The following is an 8,873-nucleotide window of genomic DNA, read 5'->3' as shown; positions in this document are numbered from 1 at the left end:
TTTATTTATTATGACCGCTATTTCATTCCGAGCTACCCAAAATTCATCATAATCATTTCCTCGGTCTATTCGGGAATTCGTCATTTTTTATATAATTTTCCTTTATCATATTTTAATAATAGATGTCATTCTGTATTTTCTTGGGCGAAATTCCGTGTCGACATGTCCATACACCGAGTCCACGGGTGTTACAGTGCCGCGGCCCCGCCGTCATCCACCTGCGTTGCCGCCGCGGCCTTCTGTCCACCAACGCCACCCCTTTCTCTCTGATTGCGCGGGTGGCCAGATCCGAGCTTTGGCTGCTCCATGCCTCCATCGCGGCAGCAGCAATGCCTCGCCCGGGGTGTGGCCGCGGGGACAAGAGCGGCGACGGAGGTGGGCAGGTGCGTGGCCACCGGCACCCGGCATGCGTGACTAGCGTGAGGTCAGGAAGCAGCGGCGGCAGGCCAGGGTTGGGACGAGCAGTTCAGGGGCGCGGGCCACGGCACCCGGCCTGCCTCCTATGCTGGTCTGCAGCGCGCGGCGCACTGGGGCGCGAGGGCCATCGCGGCGTCCTCGACATCCTCGCGGCTGAGTGCTGACGTGGTCCGACGCGTGCCGTGGTGTGGACGGCCGCGCCCCTCGAGGCCCGACGCGACGCGCGACTACGGCGGCTGTCCGGCACGGGCCGGGGTTGCGACGGCCGCCGCGCACGCTCTTCAGCTTCAAGGACAAAACTCCCCATATGTCGAGCCCGTCTCCGCGGCCGCTCATCTACTGATTCCGCGTCCCCACGTACTGGTGAACGCTCCCTATTTTCCACTTTGCAATGTCGTAACATGTCATGTGTTGGATGATTCTATCAACGCTTGCATGCTTCGCGTAGTTACTGGTATCTGATGCAAGACATCCCGTCACTGCTACAGTATTTGAAGTACAGCAAGGTCAAGTATAATGGGCTAATGGCATCATATACCATTCCATTAATTGAGTAAATTATTGAATTAAGTGAGAATAATAAAATTGAGATGGCAGCTTCTCTCTTGCTTGATAAATTGTTTCTCTTCAGGAATTTGCAAACAATCTTTTCAATAGAATGGGTGGCTAAATAGAATGACGGCATAGACTGAAATTATTGAGTGAAAGCTGTCAAATGTGTGTTCTCTTTCATTTTATTTATGAAATCTGTCATACTATCTGCATCTAATCTGTCATACTACCTTCATAGACTGAATTACATTACTTTGTCAGATGAGAGCTGATGGGGTGGCTCCTATTTCATACCAGGAAAGTAGCAGCACCCTTCAGATCAGCTTACTATCTCCTCAAGACCATGTCATGACTTAGGGATTTGTGCTGCAATAATTATTACCTTGTGCAAGGAGGAAGTTGACATTGATTCAGTTACCGCATCCTATAGACGGTCAGTTTCTATTCTTCTGAGTTCTGCCGCTCCTATTTATATTTATGAACCATCCAGTTATTAATTGAAATAAATTATCTTCGTGGGAATACCCTTTTGCTACATCCCTTATCCTTCTATGATCCTCCCTATTTTGCTGCCATATGGGCTTTTAGAGATTTGATCATAGATTTCATTCTCCATGTGGCATGTATCCTTATTGAAGTTGCACATTTAAAGATACGCAGCACCAACATTTTTAGACACGACTGTTGAAAAACCAACTTGTCAAAAAATTCTTTAGCAGATTGAATATCAAGACTAAGGTCATCAGCACTCTCATAATTTCAGTTTGAACATATTGGAAAGTTTGCATGTTTCCAGAACAATACAAGCATCTAAGAAACACTGCTGTTATTTAGTAGGTATAAGCTACAACCTGTACATTGTTCCTAATTTTATTGCAATATGTAATGCTTTTTTATTCTTTTGTCAGAATATTTTGAATCATTAGGCAATGAGGGAATCTGAGCTCCCAACCCATGCTCGTGTTGCCAAGGTATGTGGACACAAATCAATCCCGACTGGTTACTTTGTTCCTTGTTATCTGATGTGTCACTTTCTTGCAATTTCAAGCGTGTTCATATTGTTTTCTTATAGAACAAATGCTCCTTGTTGAGTTGCAGTGGAAGCCATCTAGAAAAGAATGCTCTTACTAATGAAGGTCAATTTTGAGTGCTTCACTTCTAGGTCTTGGATTGTTCTTGATAGCATATGTTGTATCAAATTTTTTTGTAGCTATATATGATCCCTCACCGATTAGTATTTCACATTCATTTTCAACATTACTTGCACATCGGTGCATCCTAATGAGGAGGGAGATGTATTTTCATCATTTTTTCCTCCTCATCATATATTCATAAGAAAGGGACCACCTACCTAACAATAGCAAGTGAGGATCGGTGATGGCGGCTTGACTCAGTTAGATATTGCTTTATTCATTTTATGGTTTGTTCTCTATATGAATTAGTATTTTTCATGGGTTTGCAGCAATGCTTATCCTCTTAACATGGTGGACATTAATTGTTTTTTATAACACAGGTAATTTTTTATCCACTGAACATATGGAATTAACTAAAAGTTCAGATGAAACTTGTACTCTACAGGTGAAAGAGTGACAACATTTGTACATTTCTGGAACTGAAAGGATACATACGACCTGTTGTTTTCCGGTAGGTATGTACAATGGACACCTTGCAAATTTAGAATGCTTAAAGAATGGACACCTACAGGAAAACATTTGTAAACATTGGGATGTTCTGTATTATATAATTTTGGATTCTCTATAAATGTTTTTCTGGAAAGGGCTGGTTTGAAGATTATTCTGACTAACGACACTAGCCGCACCTGGAAAAACATTGCTTGATAGAGTTGAATTCTATGAATCCGATCTTCTTTCTTACTGTAGAGACAACAAGATAGAGCTTGATCGCATTGTTGGATGCATACCACAGGTGCAGGCAATTGTCCCCCTTTGGTGAAATAAAATGAAAGAAAAAAATGCTACTCAATTACATGTCTTTGTTTCAGATTCTTAACCCTAATCCAGAGGCAATGTCAAAGATTGTAACTGAAAATTCAAATGAGAAATTTTTGTACTCATTGAGTAACTACTGTGCACTTTAGGTTAGTTTAAGGGTGTCTTACATATATTCTTCACTCAATCAAAATGCAGTCGCATTCATGAAACTTAAAATCAAGCCCCATTTAATTAAATTGTTTTTTCTTCAAATTTTTCTTGATCTGGAGTTAAGGATCTGTACTAAATCTATTTATGCATTGTATTTCATGTAGCTTTGTGTGCTCGTTTAAACAATTGTTGTTGAAACACCAATTAAATAAGTGAATGTACTTATAAAACTTTTGTTTTATTGAATCTTCTATCAGGGTTGCAGTTAGCATTATTTTTTCAGCATCATTACCAATCAATTGCCTTGTTGCAGGCTGCTGACACAGATATTTCAGCCTTAGTTGAAATTGAGAAAAATAGCAGACATCGCTTTGAGTTCTTCATGGATCTTGTTGGGGATCAGCCTATCTGTGCTTGCACTGCCTGGGCATGTATGAAATCAGGTGGCCGCATTTCACATGCTTTGTCTGTGTATAGTTGTCAACTTCGCCATCCCAACCAGGTTCGTTTCTGTTCTGTATTGATTTCTAAAAGTTGTAATATGACAACAGAAATATTTGAGTTTCTTAAAGATGGATTTCATGAAGTCAGCAATACCCTCGATTTATCCTTTGATGATGACTCTGTTGCTGTCGAACAAGTTCCCTTCCTAGCAACCTAGCTAGTTTTTTGAAAGAGAATAAGTCCAATTCCTGTGAGCCACCAGCTAGATGTCTAAACTTTTAAACTTCTTGCTGGATTTATGAAGAGCTACCACCACATTCCTCTAACTCCTGATGTAAGACTTGTCAATATTATCTTCGAACTCTACTGATTATATGCCTATGCTTCTGACCTATAATTCACATGATGCTATTTTTTCTCCTGGTTCCTAGAATGTTGTTGTGTTCGCTTCTCGTGATGTGGCAATAGAAAATGCTCTTCAATTGTTCTCACCGGCGCTCGCAATTGTTGATGAACATTTGACCAGACACTTGCCCAAGCAATGGTTAACATCTTTAGCAATTGAGGTAACTTGCTTTTGTTCTATATCTTTGTTTATGATCAAGGATCTGGTTGTTCGCCAACACTCACTTTTTTTTTTGGAAACTTCAGGCTAGAACAGATTGTAACCATGCTGAAGGTACAGTTACTGTGATTGAGGCACCACGCCAGTCAGATTTACTGATTGAGTTGATCTGGAAGCTAAAGCCTCAAGTTGTTGTTACTGGGATGGCTCAATTTGAGGCTATCACAAGTGCTGCTTTTGAGAACTTACTAAATGCAACAAAAGATGTTGGCTCCCCGGTTATTCCTGGATATTTCAGAGCATCTAGAGTTGTCTAGTCTGCCAAGCTCTAATGGTGTATTTAAATATCTTGCTGGAAAGACCCTACCTTCCCATGCAGCTATACTGTGTGGTTTAGTAAAGAACCAGGTGCCTACAACTTAAACACAGCATTTAATTCCATTGGTGCATTGTACTGCTATGAATTAAAATTATAAGTTTTGCTCGTAATTGCTTTCTGATTTTGGTTGTAGGTTTACTCTGATCTGAAGTTGCTTTTGCCATATCTGAAGATGCAGCTGTATATAAAGCATTGTCACAAACTATTGAGCTATTAGAAGGCCACATGTCTTTGATCAGCCAGCACTATTGTGGTTGCCTTTTCCATGAGCTTCTGGCATTTCAAATTGCTGACCGGCATCCACAGCAGGAGGTAAACATGCTTAGGTCCAAATCTGCCTCATCCATAACCCATCCATACTAATTCTTTGTAATGGTTAGTGAACATTCCTCTTACTCCCTTAGTGTAAATCAGGTAGTTCTTAAATCTTCTACTAGTTGGGTAGTACCTACTATTGTGTGGTAGGATGCTTTATTGTGTTTTTCAATGATTTTGTATAATTGTGAGCAAGGTAATAACGCATCCAGAGCACAAGGATATTTGGTGGCCTTATTAGTTTCCTTAACTTGTTATCTTATTTATCCCTTGCTCTTTTTCAGAGGCACCGGCAGAAGTGATACCTCAGCAGATGATAGGGTTTTCTGATCCAGCTATGTCTACCGTAAAGGCAGCTGAAACTTTCATTCATGATTCAAATGAATCAGTGTCACTCATATGGATTTAGATCGCAGCTTTCTGCCAGTACCTTCTGCAGTGAATGCCTGTGCCTTTGAAAGTTTTGTCAGGTGAAACATCACTGATTCTGAGACCGATGTTCATTCCAGCATCCAGCAGCTGGTGAAAGATAGCTATGGTTTATCGGTAGATGGTTGTTCTGAAATTATCTATTATCGGACTGATGAACTATGTAATAATTACGTATTATTCATGTTTTACTTGACATGAGTTTGATATATGGGTTTTTTACATCTGTGCCCATGGTTCCTTAGATCTACTCATTCATCCCCACGCTCTTAACTTTTGCTCAGTTTTTCCCACTCCCTTGCCCGAAACCCTCAGAACAGGTCACAACAGACGTTGTCGTCGGGTCAGTGCTTTGACCGTTAACTCTGACGAGTGGGGCCGCGTTGGGTGGTGTCGTTGTTCGACCGTTGGTCCGTGGTTTCATTTGGCCGCCCCTTGCATTAAACGCCTGCGCGCGCCGCCACGACAGAATCCTGCTATGCATGCACCCAACAAGCCTGCCTGCATGCGTCGATGCGCGTCGCCACGATGCGGCGACCGAGCTTGCATGCGCCAATGCATGCCGCCATGATGCACTGACTGAGCCGCTTTCGTGCACGCCAGCCGCCACGGATGCAGCGACGGTCGCTGCCGCTGGTCCTCTCTTCTCGCACACTTGTCTCCTTGATTTAGAGCATCATTTTTTACGATCAGTTGCAGCCTTTTCGATCCACTCGCATCTTAACCCGTTTTGCTACGACAAATAAATTGAACAAATATGTTTTATATTTTTGTGGCTGCATGCACTAGTTAGGTGGCTACATATTTGTGGTTTGTGTAAAAAAAGAAGGGTTCGTTGTGGCTGCATGCACTAGGTGGTTACTAACAAAGTGAGCCCTCTAAGAAAACAATCAACAAATATGTAGATAGGGCCAACAAGCCCATAGCACGATCACATAGTTGAAACTAGGAAGAACTTCATAATAGAATAGATAGAAAACTTAATAATATAACTTAATAAAAGGGCCAACAAGCCCATAACATCTCCAACATAGTTCAATTACAACTTAACATAACATAGACTAAAAGAAAAAGAAAAATAGATAGAGGGTTTGTCCTCTGGGCGCCCTTCACTACTCCTCTGGGGCGTTATCAATGGGGTGCGGAAGAGTGTGCATGCGCGACGCGGTGGGGAAGATGTTGTACTCCGTGAACATGTTGTGGGTGCTGAAAGCGATGAACTCGCAGCCACACCAAAACACCCGGCCGAGGAGGTAGAAGGCATTGAATGTGTTGGTGAAGTGGGCAAGGAGAGCAATCACCACCCCGTTTTGGATGACCTCCTCGACACGGAACATCTTTGGAGATCCCCACGGGAGCTGGTGGGAGCCGGACACGAGGAAGAACTCGGTGAAGTTCCTTGCGGTCCTCCACCTTGATATCGCCCACACACGTATTGTGCGCTCAACGTACACGCCAGGAAGGTAGAGCCTCTCCGGCACGGTGGGTGGGAAGTGGTAGGTTGGTCCGGTGTACTGCATGGCTGAGGATGTGCTAGAAGAAGAAGAAGTGGTCAAAGAGCAAGAAGGGCAGATGGCAGAGAGGATGGGAGATGGATGAGGGATGGCAGAGGCAGAGGATGGCTTAAATAGCCGTAGTGCTACGTGTTATTTGGCCGTGGCAATAATGGGGTTAAATGTGAAGTAGCCTGTTTTCAAATCCATTGTAGCATCGGGAGTGTACACGCGTGGGAAACAGTGGTTTAAAAAGAAGAAGAAAAAGAAGCTAATTGCACACGTGGGAATCCGTGGTCATATATATTATATGAACAAAAAGAGACAATTTTTGAATAGTTTGTGGCCATTTTACATGATAAAAATAAATTTGGCCCTTAAAAATTTGGTCATTTTGCATTTGTATAGAACAAAAAGAACTAAATTTTGCTACGCAATGTGAGTTGATTTCAAACGATGCAAACAAACAGAGCCAGCACGTTCATAAAAAACAAAGCAAACGCTGTAAAAAAAGACGCAATTCGATGGCCCAACCAGAGCTTGGTTTCCTTTTAGATCCAACAACAACATTTTTTTCGCGTAGTCAGTGGTGGGCGAGCAGCCGAGCACAACCAATAGGATAGTCTCTCGCGGATCGCCCCACGATCCAACAATGCGGAGCCGTCCTTGTGATCCAACGGCGCGGAGCCTGCACGCAGCCTGCCCACCTAATTCCTTTTAGAAGACCAGATCTGAGGGTTGTCGCTTGGCATCAGGGTATGATTGGACGGCTGACGTTGGGAGCTAGGGTTAGGCGAAACCCCGCGGGGTTTAGAGGGGTTTTGAGCTGGTCAACGGGGTTTCGAAGGCTTTAACTGAGCATGACTAATTTAAAAAATAAAAAAAATGTGAAACCTTCGTCGTTCGTCGTTTTATAAGACACACTAACGAGAAAAAATACTAAACTTGGTCTATGGTCATTTTCATGAAAAAAAACCCTAGTTAGCATGATCGAGGTCAAATGAGCACCATTAATTTAAAAGAAATAAGAAAAATATAAAACATGCGCACAATGTTGTCTTATGTGACATGTTACCAACCAAAAATCATAAACTTGGTCTATGGTCATTTTTATGTGAAAACCTTCACACATATGAGCTATCACGTACATGATTTCATAGAGTTCAAGAAGATGAGGTAGGGTTATCTTCTGTTTTTAATTTTTTTAAAAAAAATCAAAAAAATCACCAAATCTTTATTTCAAAGTGAATAAGAAGGATCTGAACTTAATTTTCCATTTTCATATTTTAAACGTGTTTTTATTGTTTTTATATTAAAGCATATGTTTTCAAAAGAAAATGTAAAAATATGAAGATTAATTCAAAAAATAGGGAGACTTTGAATCTACACTATGGAAAGTAAATATGTGTTAATAAAAAAACATTTGGCTCATTTAGAGTAGGTCCAAAAAACTTGATTACAAATGGGTTGTTTACCCTAGCCTGGGAGCTCATTTCTCAAATTCAAATTTATTTGACCTCCTCTAAATCACTTCAAATTTTGCACACATAATCTCCTACACAAACATAGATAGTTTGCCAAGGTTTTATTTGTTTTTGCATTTTCTTGAATTTATAATGTCCAGTTGCATGTCAGTTGAAAATATCGGATAATGAAACATGCTGGTGGGAAAAAGCATGCATTTGATTTGATTAATAAACATGAGACAAATAATTAGGATAATACTCCTTTATGATCTGTGAAAAAACAACATGTGTGATCACTGAAGCAACACTGGAATAACATGTGTGATCAGTGAAGCAACACTGAAACAACATGTGTGATCATTGCAACACCTAAAATCATAGTTCACAACATCTAAACATAACTAACCATACACCACAGGCAAATTTAAGGACAGACAAATATAGATAGCATAATACATTACTAGCATCACCATAGATTCAGTTCAACAAACCATAAACAGCCAGATTCAATTCAACAAACCAAAAGTAACCCAACAGATAAAGATAAAGATTCAGTTCATCACAGCATCACATCATCACATCACGCCGGAGTCATGGCCTTCACGAGGGCGGCATGCTGCCCCCTGATCATGTAGTCCTCCCCGTGAATCGCTACATCCTCTACATGAGACAGAAGGTGGTCGAAGCGGCCATCCCTTGGCTTTGGCTTGG

The 8,873-nt window shown here is 41.6% G+C and overlaps 1 pseudogene; it reads left to right on the top strand.

Annotated features, from left to right (window-relative positions):
• The first annotated feature begins 329 nt into the window (after positions 1-329).
• Positions 330-5,076, top strand: LOC125546878 (annotated as a pseudogene).
• Positions 5,077-8,873: the final 3,797 nt, after the last annotated feature.

The sequence above is a fragment of the Triticum urartu genome, chromosome 3 (assembly GCF_003073215.2).
Source record: "Triticum urartu cultivar G1812 chromosome 3, Tu2.1, whole genome shotgun sequence".
In the NCBI taxonomy this organism is placed as follows: domain Eukaryota; kingdom Viridiplantae; phylum Streptophyta; class Magnoliopsida; order Poales; family Poaceae; genus Triticum; species Triticum urartu.
This window is presented reverse-complemented; position numbering and strand designations above follow the sequence as displayed.